The sequence below is a fragment of the Heterocephalus glaber genome, unplaced genomic scaffold, assembly GCF_053883595.1.
Source record: "Heterocephalus glaber isolate CG9 unplaced genomic scaffold, H.glaber_assembly_v1.0 deba00001472, whole genome shotgun sequence".
Taxonomy (NCBI): Eukaryota; Metazoa; Chordata; class Mammalia; order Rodentia; family Bathyergidae; genus Heterocephalus; species Heterocephalus glaber.
Window position 1 is genome coordinate 25,978,424 of NW_028258315.1, and position 17,890 is coordinate 25,996,313.

Consider the following 17,890-nt stretch of genomic DNA (forward strand, 5'->3'; position numbering starts at 1 on the left):
TGGGAACTGCAAGAGGTGCCAACTGCCATCCTGCCTTCACTGGGTCTGCCATGTGAGCCTTTTAGAAAACAATTTTAAAGGCAATCATCCATGCTGTGCCCTTACATGGAGACACCAGGACTGAGGAGAAAGAAGACATTAGCAGGACAGGGGTTTGAGCTGATCCCACGTGTTCACAGTTTCTGAGCAGGAATAACCTTCCTTTTCTAGTGAAAGCTGCTACAGTTTGGATCTTGACTATCCCCAAAGGCTGTGCATTAAAGGCTTGGTCTCTAGGGGCCAGCTGCTGGGAGGAGGTCTTTAAGTCCTGAGGCACCTTCTCCTACCTCCAGTTTATTTTTTACTTCTTTCTGGTTGATACTCTTTTTCAACAGTTGAGAATTACTGCATTATTTAACCTACTTTGTGTCTCATTCATAAATCCTTTCAGAAGTGAACTTTGCCAGCACATCTATCTATACACGGTATCCTAGAAAGGGTTGAAACTAAAAAACAATGGCCCCCAGAAGCCGCAGGGACAGCGAGGCGGCAGGCTGGGCGCTTTGCTGCGCTCGCTCCCAGCGTCTCCCATGGTGCTCGGCGGCGGCGGCGGCTGGGCCTGGGCCCCGCTCCGAGGAGGCGGCGGCGGCAGCGGCTGCCTGGGGCTCAGCCGGGGGAGGGGGAGGGAGCGGGCGCGTGGTGGGGCGCGAGTCCGGGGCTCCGAGCCGGGATTCCGGGCCGGTCAGCTGGGGGCGGGTTGCACCACTCGGCCTGCGGAGACCGGGGGGGTGGGGGTGGGGGGAAGGGGGTCCGGGGCACGGAGAGGGAGGACGGGGAGCTGAGAAGGAGGGGCGGGCGGGTGGACGAAGGCTGCGGCGCAGGGGGGCGGCCCAGCGGCCTCGGTAGCTCTTGCCTCCGCTCCTCGGCCAGAGCGAGGTCCCGTGCGGTGGCGCGGGGACAGACCTGAGAACCCCGTCAGATCTGGAGTCGCCGAGGCGGCTGTGACGCCCGGGGCCCCGCTCTCTCCATAACACGCTCCCCTGCCCCGGAGGCTGCTCTGACCGCACCTCCACTGTTTGACTTAATGCTGCTGTGGACATTCGTGTATAAGTTTTTGTGTGGATATGTGCTTTTGTTTTTCTTGGATACGCCTGGAATTGCTGGGTCACATGGCAACTCTATATGTAAAATCTGAGGAGCTGCCTACACTGTTTTTTATATTCCCAACAGTGATGTACAAGGGTCCCAATTTCCCCAAATCCTTACTAGTGCTTGTTATTGTCTGTCTTCCTGATTACCACCATCACTGGTGTTCCAAATAACCACCAATTCTCTAATTTCCTGATACTGCCCAGGCATATCCAATTCAATTCAGTTCTGTCACTGACTACCCAGAATAGGTGTCAGACTTCACACGTTAAGGGCTCAGTCTGTGATTGGTGGACTATAAATGGGGGGGGGCCATACCCTTCAAGTTCAATACTCTAGACGACTCACAGGAAAGTGCTGCACTTATGGTGATAGTTTATTTTAAAGGGTACAAGTTGAAACCACCAAGTGGAAGAGAGGTACAGAGCAGGAATAGGGAACTCCAGGCATACACCACCCTCTAGCACAGTGGCATGCTCACTAACCCACAGCTCTCTGACTGCTTTGTTTTGGTGTTCTTACTGACTTTCATTAAGCAGACATTATAGATTAGATTGCTGACCTTCCTGGAGCTAGGATCTGATGGTTCCAGTCCTCTAGTCACTAGGTTGGTTCTCCTGGCAACAAGCTGTCACCCCAAACTACCTAGGGGCCCCTGAGTCACCTCACTAGCACAGACTTGGGATGGTTGAAAGGGGCAGCTTATGAACAAGACTCTCCTATTCTCAGCAAGTCCCCAGGATTGTAGGAACTCTGTGACATAGGCCTGGGACAAAGACCAAATGTGTACTTTTTACTATGCCACAACCATCCCACAGGTGAGAAGTGATACTTCTTTGTGTTTTTGACTTATGCTTCCCTGATGATTGATGATGTTAGCATTTCTTTGTGTTTATTGACCTCTTACATACCTTTCTTGGAGAATTATCTAGTAGATCCCTTGCCTCGTTTTTTAAATTGGGTCCTCTGTCTTTTTATTATTGAGTTGTAAGAGTTCTTTCTGTATTCTGGATACATTTCCCTTGACAGACTAGCAAACACTTTCTTTATTTCTGGAGTTGTTTTTTTACTTTCATTATTGTGTCCTTTGTCCTAATACTAAAGTTTTTCATCTGGATGAAGACCAACTTGCCAATTTTTTTTCCCCTTTGGTCGCTTATTCTTTGGGAGTCAATGTAAAATAATAACTCTGGTTTAAAGGAAATAAGAAGTTTATGCCTATACATAATCCTAGCACTTGGGAGGCTGAGGCAAGAGGACCATGAGTTTGAGGCCAGCTTGGGCTATGTAGGAAGACCCCATCTCAAAAAACAAAAACAAACAAAAAAGATTATTCAGAACCAAATATGAGTGACTACAAGGACATGGATCAAATTTATCCCAAAAGATGCTTTTCACCACTGGAGGGGTGATGTGGACTTTTATAGCCAAAGAACAGAAAAGATCATAAGTCATTACACTTAGCAAATACACTGGTGAGGCATTAGATGGAAAGGCAGCAGAAAAGTGGAGGAATCTTTATTATAGGCCCATGCATTCTTAGCTTCAGGGTTGGTAGAAGCCAGAGGCCTGCCAAGCTTCCCAACACATTCCAAGAGATTTACCTAATAGTCATGGTAATGTTAGGTCAGATATGCAGATGTGGAAAGTAAAGGGCTATTAAAGAGATTAAAATAGCCCAGGATAACTTTGCCTCTATCTGAAACATTCTCTCTCCACAATTAAGAGCTGGACATACAATATCATTCTCAACTGAGGCCAAACAGCTTGGGAGATCTCTACTATCCACATGGCTTCTTCAGACCTCACCTCCTAAGAATAATTATTTAACCTCAGCTCAGAGATTGGCTTCCATATTTTCTTCTGAGAGTTTTATAGCTGCATCTCTATGTTTAGGGCTGTAGTCCATTTTTAGTTAATTTACATGTGCCATGTGAGAAAGATGTCATGTTTTTCCCTTCACAGCCATCCCTGTACCAGAAGAGACTGCACTTCCTCCTTGAATCGCCTGGACACCCTCATCAAAAATCCAACTGGCTTATCCATGTATGAGCTGGTTTCTAGCCTTCCTTTCTGTCCTGTTAACATACATGTCTATTGTCACACCAGCTCCACAGTCACAGTTACTACAGCTTTGTAGTAAACTTTGAAATCAGAAAGTGTGTGTCCGCCTACTTTGTTTTTTTCACTTTTGTTTTTGGGTGTTGTGAACTTGCATTTCTATACAAGCTACTACCATCTTAACAATATCATCTCTTCCATTCCATGACCATGGGATCTCCTTTCATTTGTTTAGATTTTTTTCTTAATTTATTTCAACAATATTTTGTAATTTTAAACATGTAAGTTTTGAACTTTTTGGATTAAGTTTATTCTTAAAATTCATTCTTTTTCATGCTATTATGAGTGAGATTGTTTTCTTTATTTTGGAATTGTTTGTTGTTCGTGTACTATAATATAGTTGATTTTTATAAAATGATCATATATTCTGTAACCTTGCTAACCCTGCTTATTAGCTTATTAGTTTTATAGTGGATTCCTATTAGAATTATAAATATTTTTATACAAATTATTCAATTCATCACTAGAAGACTGTGGCCTGTGTCAGACAGCTATTGTTTTCATAATTTCACAGATGAGGAAACTGAAACTGAGTGGCAAGTAACTTCCCTAAAATTCCACTGTTAGTAAGTGAGACACTTGACTAATGCTTAGGAAAGTCAGAAAATGTAGCAGTTTTACCACAGAGTAATTTTCTTTCTTTCTTTCTTTTTGTGGGGGGGCTACCAAGGATTGAACTCAGGACCTTGTGCTATCGAGGCAGGCACAGTGCCACTGAGCTAAATCCCTGGCTCACTAATTTTCTTTCTGTTATAAAACTCTGAAGGTAAAAAAGCATTATCTACACAGAAAAAAAGAAATTGAGAAAGGAGATATTAACTGACAGGAAGTTTCAATGAGTTTTTTTCAGGATAGAAAAATAAGATGGTCTGATTTAGTGGGATAGAAGGTGCTTTTGGCTTGGCCATCAAAGGGGGACACACATGAAAAATGAAGTGGTTTGCCAAAGTCCACAGGACTGGGAAGTGTGAAATCCCACAGAAAATTGGGAAGTGGTATGGAGGGGAGCACTGAAGTGTGCACGGGGTGTGGTTCAATCCCTGAGTCTCCTTCCACATCCCTGCACCCTGGAGCTTCTGCCTCTTCCTGGGGGGAACAGAGAGGTACCTGGGGTAATGGCCATGGCAGCTGGCAGAGTCCTTACGGTGGAGAGTAGATGGTGGAACTTCACTTAGGTCCTTTTCAAGGCTGGGAGCCAGACTGTTCTCTTCTCTCCCTGCTCCATATCCTGGGAGGCAAAGGGAAGGCCTCTGTCTGCTCAAGTGATTCCTGACTGGGCCCTCTCCCCTAGGAAAACATGGCTCCTGTCCAGTCACCTCACCTCAGGAGACCTACTCCCCATACCCTCCTTAGGCACGTGGCTCACAATCAGCTTTTGTCATCTGAATTTTTAATGTGAACAAATATTTGAAGGAAGTCTTCAGTATCAAAGACAGATAAATGAAAATAAATAGAAAAAAAAATCCAGAGGAAAGCCATATCATGCAGGAGGCAGAAAATGAAAATAAAAAACAAAAACACTCTTTTGACAGCTTCAGGGAATATGAAAAACAATTTAGAAATTAAAAATAGGATATTAGTGGGAAGAGAGGATCATGCTAAGGAAGGATTCCAAGGACTCAGAAGTGAACAAGAAAAACAAATGCCTGGCAAGTGGGGTGGGGGATAAAGACCCCATCCAGGAGCTTCAGTTTGGTGAAGAGATTGGAGAGAGAGAGAGAAGACAAGTTGGTGGAGAGGAGATGATCAAAGCCGTTGTATTAAAGAAGCATTATAGGGCTGGGGATTTAGCTCAGTGGTTTTGCTGCCTGCTGTGCAAGCGCAAGGACCCGAGTTCGATCCCCAATACCAAAAAAAAAAAAAAAAAGAAGCATTATATTAAAGAAATCTCCACAGTTGAAGGGCACACACTTTCCAGAGTGGCCATGATGATGCATTCTTCAGCAAGTGTCACATTGTCATTTCAGATCCCCAGGGGAGAAAATGTCTAAAAGATTCTGGTGTGGCAGATGTTGGAGAGCGTGGGTTACTACAACATATAAAGGATTTGGAATTGAAACAGCTTTGAAATTCTTCATAGTGAGACTGAGTGGTGGAAGATAATGACACAAAGCTGTCAGTGTTCTGAGGGATGATGACTTTCAACTAGAGCGCTACCCTGGGCATAATATTAATCAGGAGTAAGGGCAGGAAGACAATATTCTCAGAAAACCAAAGACTCAGATTTTCTGCCTCCTATGAACTTTCTGTAAAAAGATATGTCTCAGAAAAGAGAGAAATCAAAGGAGAAATAAGAGGAGGGCAGAGCACACCCTCGGCAGGTGCTCAGCCCCAGTGGGCTGGAAGTTGGAGATTCGGGGGGAATGTGCTGGAAAGAGTAAAAGAAACAGAACTGTGGTGTCTGGATATATTAACACTGCTATTGAATTAGGATTGTTTTGGGGAAAAGATAATCATTTGGACATAGGAAATCTGACTTATGTATAAAAAAAGAAAACAATTATTACCTCCAAGGAAAAAGGCCCTGCTGCTGAAGAAGGAGGTGTGGTTGTAGTGGGCTTCTCCTCACACCATGCAACCCTCTGACCCAGCTAGGGTCTTATAATTCTGCCCAATTCTGACCCTGTGCATCTCCCCTGCAGCCAGTGCCACCTCTGTCCTACCAGTGCCACCTGTCCTAGGAAAGGAGCAGGTATGGAGGAGATGATAGTATATGCAGGCTGAGGGGTTCTTGCTAAATTGACTCTGCAGGAGTCTTTACTAAACACACAAGGAAGTGTGCAGAGGGTCCTGGGAGATGCTCAGGCTGTCCACTGCACACAGCAATCACAAGTCTGAGTCACCCATGTTCTCCCGGGTGACAAGCCATCTCCTGGCTTCAATTGTGTGAGAGCAGCTCACAGGACTTGGGAGGGCACTTTACTTACGGTACTGGCTGACTTATGAAGGACATTACAAAGGGTGCAGATGGAGAGCTAAGTGAAGCCACATCCCAAAGGGTCCTGAGCACAGGAACTTCATCCTTGTGGAGTTGGGGTCGCCATCCTCCTGGCAGGAGATGTGCTCCTCAGCCCGGAAGTCCCTCCCCCTGCTCCTGCCTCCATTTGCTGCTCAGGAGTTTCTATGGGCCTGAGTCTCCAGCACCCCCACCCCGCAGCTCCAAAGGATGGTTGAGGTTCCACCAGCCCCACCTTGGCCTACTCAGGGTCCCCGTCCTCGGTTACCATAGATCATATTAACAAAAGCTCAGGAGAACAGGGATGCACTGTGAATAACAAGAGCCAGGGTTTAGGAGGTCTGCACTGGGAACAAGGGACAAAGACCAGACAGAGTTCTCACTGTTATCATACCCCATAAGCCCTGCTGGCTTCTCTCTCCTGACTTATTCCATTCCATTTGTCTCTAGTGTCCCCATATCCTCACAGCTGGCTACAGGTGTGGGGACCAATCTCCAGAAATGGTGTGAATTCTTTCCTCTGGATTCCTGGGGCTTGGCCTTAAATATTTCTCTGTCCCTGGAATCAGCTTTGTTTGAGGTCAAATGGGGGTTCTTGCTGTTGCCAAACCAAGTAATAATCTGAGATTCTCCAAAGAATCACGATATTGGTTTGGAAACAGAGAAGAATCACCATGGGGATCTATATGTTGCAGTAAACTATGAGCTCAGTCAAGAAGGTTTTAATGATAAAACATGGAGACTTAGATATTCTGAATCGGTAAACTTCAGCCACAGGGATTAATAACAGGCATGGCTAGCCTAGCTGACAATTGTGGGACGGACGTCCTGGCAGAGCGTTTTCTGTGTAAGGTTGCAGTAGCTTTTGTGCAAGGTGGGGCCGAAGCAGTTTCCCCACCCTGGAGCTGAAGTCCCTCCCCCCTCAACTCCAGCCCATGCAATGGCCCCGAAGCCCCTGGCTTTCCTGCTGAGAGTGGCTGGGGTTTCACCCTGGGGATGTGGCTCCTTGACCTCTGGCTCTTTCCCTGGCCCCTTCTCCCGGCTTTTCAGGGAACTCATCGCCATAATCGCCTTCTCCTGTCCAGACAACCATGCTGTGGTTGCTCATGGGGTTCTGCAGGGATGACAGTTCTCTTCCTCACTTACACCTCATTCTTACTGTTTTGTTTTCTTTGATTTCTTTTCAATCCCATATGTCTTCCACATGGGTCACCAGAGTACCTGATAGTGTCTTCAAAATAACCCTGGGTGAGAGGGAGGGAGAGAAAAGGGCATCTGTGGAAGAAGGGACTATGTTACAGTCTGCAGGCATCGCGTCCCCAACATGGGTGAGACACAGCATGGGAAAAGCACGGAAAGAGACCCAGGGACCTCTAAGGAGACTTTCTCGTAATACATAGGCTACCATAGTCCTACGGGAGGACTCAGCCCTGGGTCCTGGCCATGGTGCCCAGAGCTCCACTGTGCTCCAAGGGTCCTCCTGTTCCTCCAAGTTGTCTCATAGGTCCAGATTTCCCAGGCACAGCTCAGCATGCCCCCTACTTTGCAGGTCTGTCACACATTGGTCCTGCAATTTGTCTTTAGAGTTGGCAGCCACCTGAGTTTTCTAACATAGGAAGTTGGGAATGAAGCTGTCTTTGACATCAAGTCCTCTTGCTCCTGTTGTACCTGGGCTGCACCTATAGGCTGACACCCCAAAGCCCCAGAAAGTGAGGTACACTTGCCCACTGAGCTCTGCCCTGGGGCAGCCTCTTCCTTGCCGCTAACATTTCAAGGGCCACACAGAGCATTCCTTCTTCCTGTGACTAAGCAAAAGTGCAGTGATTCCAACCTGGGCATTTTCCTCTCTGGAAGCTATAATGCTGCTGACCTCCATTCAAGACAGGCATTGTCTTCACCTGGTGTGATTCACATTGAACATGGCAATGACCATGTCCTCTCCACCAAATACTCCTCAGCTGTCCTAGGGAAAACTGGAAATAGAGTAAAGGAGGTACAGGATGTAGTGTTTTGTAAGCTGTGAATCAACATACATACAAGGGCTATTGTAGAAAAGGGTATCCATTATCTTCATGTTTGCCTCTTTCCTTTGGGATGGGGAAAATAGATTTCTATGTAGCAATGCTGTGAGTGATCTAAGGGCCTTTTCAGGTGCAACTTCATGGAACAGATGACAGGGCAGGAGGTCAGGACAAGATGTGGACCATGCATGACTCAGGTTGGGCACTCAATAATATGTGGAAATGAATGTTTGGAGAAAAACAGCAAGGAGTTTGATGAGGGGCATGGACATGGGCTTGGAAGCCTCAACTTCTGGGTCCTCTCTAGGCAAGAGCCACCAGACATGCTGGGAGGAGGAAGATGCCAGAGAGGCCACTCTATACCCACAGCCTGGGTGATATGCTCAGAGCAGGGCCCAGATCTGAGCTGTGGGTGCCAGCCCTTGCTGACTGGGCAAGAAGCACTTTAACTGCAAGTCGCTCAATACAGCAAGCTGACTGACAGCCCAGTTTAAGTTAAAAAATAGAATGAAAAAAACATTCATGGTGATGGTTTCTGTCTGTTTTAACAACTACAATTGGGGGTCCATATCTGCAGGTTCACACCTGCAGATTGAATTTTTTTTTTAATTCCAGAAAGTTCCAAGAAGCAAACTGCTTTGTTGCATATTGAGTATTACATCAAATCCATGTGAGTGAAGTGATGTTCTGGAATTGTACTAGGAACTGTGAGTCTTCTAGAGATGGTCTAAAGTGCACAGGAGGATGTGTGTCCATGGATCTTTATCCTCAGGGTCCTGGAGACATCCCTGCTGGTTTGATGGAGACACCTGTCCCATACTGGCACTTACCTTGCTCACCAGCTCTGGTTTCTCCACTCTGGGGCTTCTGGGTAAGCATTAAGTTTCCCAGGTAAAGGTCTTCAGTCTACTTCTCCAAACCCTCACTGAGATAGTTGGTTTTAGAAGCAAATAATCTGCGAAAGAAAATTTAAAAACTAAAGTAAGTTACAACATTGCTGTCATTATTATTTTTAAAAGATAGCTTCTCACTATGATGCCCTGGCTGGTCTTGAACTCCTGGGTTCAAGTGGCCCTCCTGCCTCAGCCTCTCAAGTACCTGGAACTATAAGCCCACCAAGCCCAGCCCACAGCATTAACAGCTAATATTTTCTGGTCATGAGGTTTTGGATTAAATGCATTGTGTGAGTTGTTTTATTAATCCTTCATAAACCTCCAAAGATGCATTATGTTATACTTCTAACACTTCTTCCCACTGTTTATTTTTAAATTTAATTAAAATTTTTTTTTCTTAAAAACAGGGTCTCACTACATAGTTCAGGCTAGCCTTGAACTCACTATGTAGCTGAGTTTAGCCTCACAGCAATCCTCCTGTCTCAGCCTCCCGAATGCTGAGATTATAGGCATGCACTACCATGGCCTGGCTTTCCCATTATTTATTACTATTTTAAAGATGAGAAAACTGGGGCCTAAAGAGAGGCCAGGGTCTCTCTGAGGCCCTGCAGCTCATGACAGCCTAGCATGGACAGGGCCTGGTTCCAGAATGCTTGTCACGTTGTTCCTGGGTGCATTCCTTTCTTCAGGGAATTTTGGATAAGTGGGGTACATTCATGGCTGTGGTGAGGGAGAACCAAGACCATGCATCAAGTAGCCACAAAGGTCCCAGGGTCTCCTCAAAGCCATTCTTCAACACTGATGTGCTGACATTCTAGACTGTGTCTCCTCAATTCCTGCCCTGCCATGGTAACAAAACGCTTCAGGCTGTCTTTGCTGCTGACGGTGCTGGAGGCTGGAATCCATGAGTCAGGTGCTGGTAGATTTGGCACCCAGTGAAGTTCAGGATGCTTCTGAAGGTGCATTGAGGCTGCATCCCCATTGCAGAGGAACAGTGGTTCATCCCTTACCTTGTTCGACACTCATCTCACTCACGAGAGCTCTGTCATTTAGTTCTATGGCACTGGAGGTTAAGTTCCCATTATGAATTTGGGATGCAGCATTGAGACTATTGCAGGGGGTTGCTCCTTGTCTGGGACTATTCTGTGTGGGAGGGAAGGTTAGTGGCCCCTGGCCCTACACTCCAAGCCAAGGCATCCACCCTTATGCAATGATTCAAAGTGTCCCTAGATATTGCTGCGTGCCCTGTGTGCAGCAAAGTTATCCCCTCCCACATGAGGACCTCTGACTTTCAGAAATAAATATTCAGGAGAACATACTGGCACAAAATACTTAAAAAGCTGCTCAAAAACTCGTGGTCTTGACAAGGACCCTGAGCAGTCACGTCAGCTCAGAGGAGGGAAGACTCCTCTAACATCTGTGCAAGAGCCAAAGTTGGCCACAAGGGAGGGGAGCCTGGTGGGAGAGGGGCCCAGACAGAAGTGGGCTGGCCAGAGTGGACAACAGACCCCAGCAGAAAAATTTGTCAGATCCAATTCACCAAACATTTACATGAGATCTGGGTTATCGACAACACTGCAGTTCATGTTTTGGTGTTCCTTCTGTTTTAGGATGTTTGACCGGACTAAGGTAAGTCTGTTTTCTTATTCCTTGCATTTATTCAATACACCTATCTGATGCTTACTGTACACATTGTTGTATTGAGCAGAATTCTTTCCATCCCAAGGCCTGGTGCTTGAGAACCCTCATAAGTGGGTGTCCATCATGTTCCAAATAGATGAGGGGAAATTGCTTGTGGAAGTGGGGCCATGGTGGAAATGAATCCACTTTTGCCTTTGGTCCTCCTGAGGTAGGATATGTCACACACATATGATACTTGGTTGATATTTGGGTGCTTGTAATGGTCTAGTCACACACATACCCTGGATCTGAGGAAAGTACAGTAGATTTCTGCTGAGCACTCAGCACCCTAAACATCCACCTTCTCCTGGGTTTGCTGTTCAGTGGGGCAGGATTTAAAGGAAAGGAATCTGAGGAAGGTTCACCACATTGGCAGTGGAGGTCGGTGGGGACAGGAGCAAATGGAGTACTGTGCAGTGTGCTCCTATCCCACAGGAAAAGGAGTGGACATGCTGCCTGCATTCCCACCTCTACCCCCATGGTGTGCTTCCATTTGGCTGTTTCTGCCTTGTATTTTTTATAATGAAACTAACCCTCAGTATAGCACTTTCCTGAATTCTGTGAGCCATTCTAGTGAATTATCAGGCCCGAAAGGGAGTTGTGGGGTCCCCAAATTACAGCCATTGGCCAGGAGTGAGAGTGGCTCCTGGAACTTGCTGCTTGTGTCTGTGGGGTTCGGGGAGCAGCTGCCCTTAACCTGTGGGGTCTGTGCTGAGTCCAAGCAATTGGTGTAGGATTGAGTTGTCTTGCGGGCCCTGCCTGGCCTCGAGATCTGCTGCAGCCCACACAGGCTTCTCACTCTGATTCTTTTCTCTGAGTGTGGAATAACCAAGTCATGACTATGTTTTCTCAGCCTCTGATGAGTCTTGCTGAGGTGTCATTGTGTCACCAGGCAGTGTGGGACCAGCTCAAAGCCAGGCAGCTCCACTTGATGACTCCAGTTGTCATTTTGAAATGTGAACTGACTGAGTGTATGACTGAGCAACTCCAGGATCCTCCAGAGTACCCATCTTGAGGATCTTTCCTTCAATTGATAGGAAAAAACTTTCTCTGCAGTCTCCCACCTGCAGCCTAATCAGCCAACCTGAGTTTTCAACAAGACCCAAACTCAGACCAACCCTCTGCTGGTTCCATGGGAATCTCCACCTCTGCCTTTTGTTGGAACACTTATTTCAGAGCTAACTGAAATCTCGGATTCTCAACTTGCAATCCTTAAGAACTCCAAGTAAAGCTAATCAAAAGCTTCATTATTAGCTGGGCATAGTGGTACATGACTATAATCCCAGGATTCTGGGAGGCTGAGGCAGGATTGTGAATTCAGGCCCAACTTGGGCAACTTAGTGGTTTAACAAGACCCTCTCTCAAACTTAAGAAAAAGTCTCAGGATGTAGCTAAGTGCAAAGGTCCTGGGTTTAATCCCCAGTAAACTCTCTCTCTCTCTCTCTCTCTCTCACACACACACACACACACACACACACACACACACACACGAGGGTTCATGATTGATTATTGATTGACAGTAGGATGAACAATTCCTGGCTTGCTTGGGATTCTTTTGGTTTTCTTTTTTTTCCCCCCAGTATCAGGGATCGAACTCAGTACCTTTCACTTATCTGGTAGGTTCAGTGCCACTGAGGTACATCCCTGGACCAGGACTCTCTCGGTTTTAAACCCAGAGATCCTGGCCTCAGGCTTCCCCTCCATTCTGGACAGACAGAATAGGACAGGAGCCTCCTGAGGGTTGAAGCTGAGATCCAGAATCTGGGGACAGTTGTCTAGGCTGCTCTGGGGCAGAACCCACAGCTGGCCAGGCCTGTGGGAGGCTCACCATCTTCCCCAAGCCCATGTGATCTGTAAGCTTCTGGGAAGCAGCTCTGAGGCCATATGCCAGTGGTGGTGAACCTATAGCACATATGCTATTTGTTTTTCTTTTAAGACAAAAGATGTTAATGTGTGAGTTGTTTTTTCTAAACTAAAACCTCGGTATTCAAGTGTAATTGCAGTGTTGCCACTTTGTGATAAATAGGTAGGTTTTGGATTGCAGTTTGGACACTCATCTCTACAAGGTTTGCCATCATTGCATCACTGCAACCTGTAGACAGGGAAGCCATTGCTGAAGGCAGAGGATCCAGCCCTGGAGCAGGTGAGGCCAGGAGTGGGTGAGCTCCTTCGTGGGCCAGCACTGGCCTGCCAGATCCTCTCTCAGCAGCAAGTGCAAAACTTAGTGAGCACAACAGCACAAGGCTCCTAGAAATAAAGATTCCCAGGTGCTGTCTCCATGTGTTCTGTCTTTGTAGATGGGAGAGAGTGAAGCCAAGGACTTTACCTTCTTACTGTCAAGGACGCTGCCTCTCTACCACTGCTGGCGGTGGTATGTGGTGCATGGGTGGGAAGTTGTGACCTTAAACAAACTAAAAAACAATACCTCTGTCTCTGTGTAGATGTAGTAATTTCACATGTGAGCTAGAAATAATTTTATTTACTCTAATTTAAGTACTCATAGCCATTAAACTCTTAAGCATGCCTTAATTTCTGTGCTTTTGCAATTTTTCATGTGAATGAATTCATAAACCAGATAATATTCTTTATCAGACTTTTTGGATCTTTTTTCTTAATTGGAGGAAAAGATCAGTGACCGCCAAGGAGAAATGGAAGCCTCAGAGCAGTGTCAGGGTCACAGCTTCTGCAGCTACCCCAAAGCTCAGGGACTGGAAAATCACTTTCTTGGGGCTACCTTCCTGTGCCTCCATGCTATTCAGACCCCTAATACAGGGCCAGGAGAGCAGCACTTGAGCAAATTGCAGCGTGCTTTTGGTGCATGATCTCCTGTGAGTAGCCTGAGCCTTCTCTCTGTTAGTTCTGCATTTAGAGTTCATTTCCATGGCATTAGCTGTCTCTGATTTCTTTTTTTCCCCTAAGAAGGAGCCCATTAGAAGCAGCAAAAGGCAGAATCATAACAAGTCCAAATCAGGTTGCTTCTGGGATTTCATGCACAAGAAGCATTTGATTTCCTCCTCAAATCTCCTTGAATTCTTCCCAGAACCTTCCATCTTCTGCCTCTGCTCTGTGAACTCCCGGAAGCAGCTACTAAGCATTTGTTGGGGGAGCCATTATCAGAGCAAAACAAACAGTTTCTGTCTCCAGCTGCCTGCATCAGTGTACACGGGAGACTTGTGAGATTTTCTGGCCTCCAAGTGGTGCTCACTTCTTCTCCACACCTGCTGGGCCTCTGTTCCCAAGGTAAATGATGTATTTGTCCTAAGGCCTCAAAGATGCTCATTGGCTACCTACGCTGAGTTGGGGCCGGTCGTCTCCATTTTATAGACAATGACAATAAAGCACCCCTGCTCAAAAGAAATGAGAATACTCTCATGTTCCAACTGAGGTCAGACAGGTATCTCCTCTAAAGAGGCACAGGAGGAATGCCACTTGGTGAGACTGAGCTCCCAGCACAGTGCTCTGTCCCTGGAGACCCATCACTCTCCGTACTTCCCCTCTCTGGGCAGAAGCTGGGTTTCAGTTTGATGCCTTCTTCCTTTGTCCATGTATCCTGCTCCCTGATTGTCCCTTGGTGTTTCCTTTGATAGTCCTTTGGTGCCATCTTCATGGGCCCTTGACAATGGAGTGCTGATGGTACCTTTCCACTGTGCCCTTTCATAGGCAGAATTCAGCAAAGATACCTTCCTGGAAACTATTCCTCCACATTTAACGGTGTCTGGGCTTTTGGAATCAGACAATGATTTATGGCTTTAATTTAAGGAGTTGTCCCTGCTGTCATTGTTTGTTTATTTATTTATTTGGTACAGGGGTTGAACTCAGGACCTTGGGCTTTTGAGGCAGGCAGCAGCACCACTGAGCTAAATCCCCGGCATTGTTTAGAGGACAAGCCCAGCTCACCTAAGCCTTTGGTGACTTGGGCTCCATCTGACTGGCTGCTCTCTGGAACCTGGTTTCACAGGTCCTCAAACAGGGCCAAGAATGAGAAACTTATGGAAGTGGAAACTGAGGGTAAAGAGGCTATGTGACCTCAAACAGGAGAGGAAATGCCAAAACTAGGGAGAAAAAACAGAAGGGGAGAGACTCAAGTGAGACCATGAATAAAGAATTCCAAATGCAGTTTTCCTTCTTATGCCCTTGGTATAGAAAGCATGAAATCAATCCATGCAGGGAGCCATGAGGCAAGACCAGGGCAGCCAACCTCCTCTTATAATGCTTTTTACAAAGAACTAAAACCCTTCAATTGTTAATATTGCTAATGTTTTAAATTATAGTGTGCCAGATAAATACCAGTTCTATGTTTTTCATCTCCTGATTCATAACTGATGCAGAAGAGTTGTGCCCTAATCCCTGCTTTGGAGAGTTTTAAAGTCATGAAATAGTCATGATTTTCCCATTAGTCATTTGCAGGTTTCAGCTTATACGATCACTACTCCAGTCCAGGCTGTTGTGCACAGGCTACAGGTGCAGAAGCGGAAGGAGGCTGCCGTCACAACTTAGAGTATGTGTAAGCTCTGAGTGATGTGCTTCTGCAAGGAGGTCTCTAGGTGGGTGTGCATGATTCAGAAGTTGGCAACTGGCCTCCTCAGTGCTGAGTGCTAGATGAAGCCCTACCAGCCCCTGGTTCTCTCTAAGATTCCGCTAATTTCTGGGGTGCAAGCTGGAGCAAGGTCCTCCATGCTTCTGAACTTTGCTTCTGGGCTTCTTTACAGATTGCTCAGACCTGGGTTCCTCACCTCTTATTTCCATAACAAAGAAGTCACTAGCACCGGCTCTCCTCCCTCCCTCCCTCCCTTCTCTTTCTTTCCTTCCCTACCTTTCTTTTACTTTATTTTCTGTCAAGGCTGGAAATGGAACCCAAGGCTTTGCTATGCTAAGCACACACTGTACCCTTTAGCTACACATTGTCAGCCACACCTAAGAGTTTTTGAGTTCAGCCAACTTTATTGAGAATTTAGGGGTTGTGAAGAATCACACAGAAGATGCAGTCTTGTACCCTATGCTCCTTCCTTCTCTCCCCCTCCTTCTCCCTCACCTCTCTTGGAACAATGGATCCCCTTTCCTGGGATATTCACAGCCCCCCACCAACAGCTCTCCCGTATAGGGGAGCTAGGGATGCTCCCAGCTTCCACTGACTTCTCATATTCCTCTGTCTTTCCTAACAGAGCCAGCTGTCTTCTAAGAGCAGTGCTGGTGTTGGTGTTAATAATGATATATATCTATATTTATATCTAAATATATATAGATATATATTTCACATAAAAAGGGAATTGTATGCATGCAATTGTTTGCCTTTAGTGAGTTTTGTGGGGTGGTGAGGATTACAGATGATTATTATTTTCTTCTTTTTCCTTTTGTACCATGAATGTATTTTATAAAATGTGCACAATTCACATATATTAAATATTAATAAGAAAAATTATCAGCATAGGCTGTGAGAAGTCCTGACAAAGGCAAGGCCATGCAGGTTGCAGTAGGGACAGGGCCTGAGGCGGCACAGATCCCCATGTTAAGGAAATGTAGCTAGGCTCCATTGTGCTCCTCCATTAGGAGGCTGGCTAACAATTGCACCCATAATTATAACAGTTTTAGGCTCTTCTTTGGCATGCTGTGGTTTCATTCTCCCCTGGTGTACTGTCCTGGCTTCTGACATCCTGCTGCTGCAGAAGAAAAACCCTCCTTTATGGTGCATCCTAGGCTTTAGCCAAGGATACTGGGCCCCGATACAAAACCATTTCCAAATTGCCTGTCTATGTTAGAATGGGAATTTTGTCTCATCCTGTAGCAATCCATTGAATACTGTAGTAGTTTTAGAAGGACCCACCAGTTGGGACCAAGAAGGCCACTGTGCCTGCCACATGCCTCCTGCCCTACCCACCACCCCCATCTTAGTCTCAGGGTTTCCTTTCTTCAAAAGTGGGAGCGGTGGCTCTCTTGCTTTGAGATGTAAACTCTGGGGTCAGCAGCGTGCCTCCAGCAGTGGGACTTAGAGAGAGCCAGGAACTTGTGAAGGGGAAAAGGCCACACTGAGGCGTTGGATGGTGGAGGGCAAGGGGATAGGTTCAGATGCACATCTCAGCCCTGCAAGCAAGTGAAAGGGCAGGAGTTGGAGGAGGGACACAGCCTTGGAGCTGGAGGAGCGACATGGCCTTGGACCAGGGCTCAACATCATTCCACTCCTGACTCACAGGAAAGCCATAGACAGCATCCAGTCCTGCCCTGGAACCCCCACCCCTCCTTACCACGTTTCTCAAAGGGAGGCCAATGCTTACGGACCCAATTCTGCCTTCCATTCCTCCCTCAGCCCGTCCAGTCTGTGTTCAGCCCCACAGCTCTGTGTGCAAGTGAGGTTGCACTTCTCAGGTTGGGGACCATGTCCCACCCTCCAGAAGTCAGTGTTCATGTCCTGCCCTCCCCAGGTGAGTGCTTAGGTCCCATTTCCCAGCTTCACCTTCTCTGACTTTTGGCTCAGCCTGTGCCCAGTGGCCAAAGCTGAGCTTGGCCATGATCTTGACTTCTTCCAGGCCGACACTGCAGGCACCTGTGGAATCTGCCTCTTGTTTCCAACCCTAGTGTTGATGCTCATTAAGCCTGGCACATGCCCTCCTGTCACCTCATCTGCCCTCTGCCAGGCCACTGCTAACTGCACTGTACTACAGAGTTCTAAGGTAGCTGTGTTGTGGTCAGAACTATGGGCTGCTGATGGTTCTGTGGGATTTCCCTTGTGTGTCTTAATGGTGGTAGTCCATGATCGTTTTCTTGGGTGAACTATCTCTCATCCCGGGCTCTGCGGGGATGGGTCCCAGGACCACAGGAGGACTGACTCCTGGGAACAGCTGTGGACTCTGGAGCTAATGGTGCTGTGTTCTTGTGACCCCAGTAATCCAGGCTTGTTCCACCCTTACCAGTTTTAAAAAAATTTTTATTGGTACATTTAAAGTATACAATATAATGACATTCATCTTCGGAAATTTGCACCTTTACATAATCCATCTTGGTTCTCATTTTTTACCCATTCCCCTGCCCTCCCTTCAACCCCTCCACCCTCCCTATCTACAAAGACTTTGTTTCCATTTTTTCTTTCTCATATTAAT

At 46.5% G+C, this 17,890-nt stretch overlaps 2 long non-coding RNA genes across 4 annotated transcripts in view; both read left to right on the forward strand.

Moving 5' to 3' along the window:
- The window catches only part of LOC147826283 (uncharacterized), a 58,269-nt gene that overhangs the window by 28,650 nt on the left and 11,729 nt on the right, over positions 1 to 17,890 (forward strand). The window lies entirely within an intron of this gene.
- Positions 662 to 3,287, forward strand: LOC110351155 (uncharacterized). 3 transcript variants are annotated; one of them, XR_015439410.1, is made up of 3 exons: positions 662 to 720; positions 1,858 to 1,946; positions 3,094 to 3,287. It is a non-coding gene; the product is annotated as an uncharacterized LOC110351155 (long non-coding RNA). The 3 variants fall into 3 exon arrangements; XR_002398272.2 differs by lacking the exon at positions 662 to 720 and adding an exon at positions 842 to 1,735; XR_015439409.1 differs by lacking the exon at positions 662 to 720 and having other exon boundaries at positions 842 to 1,946.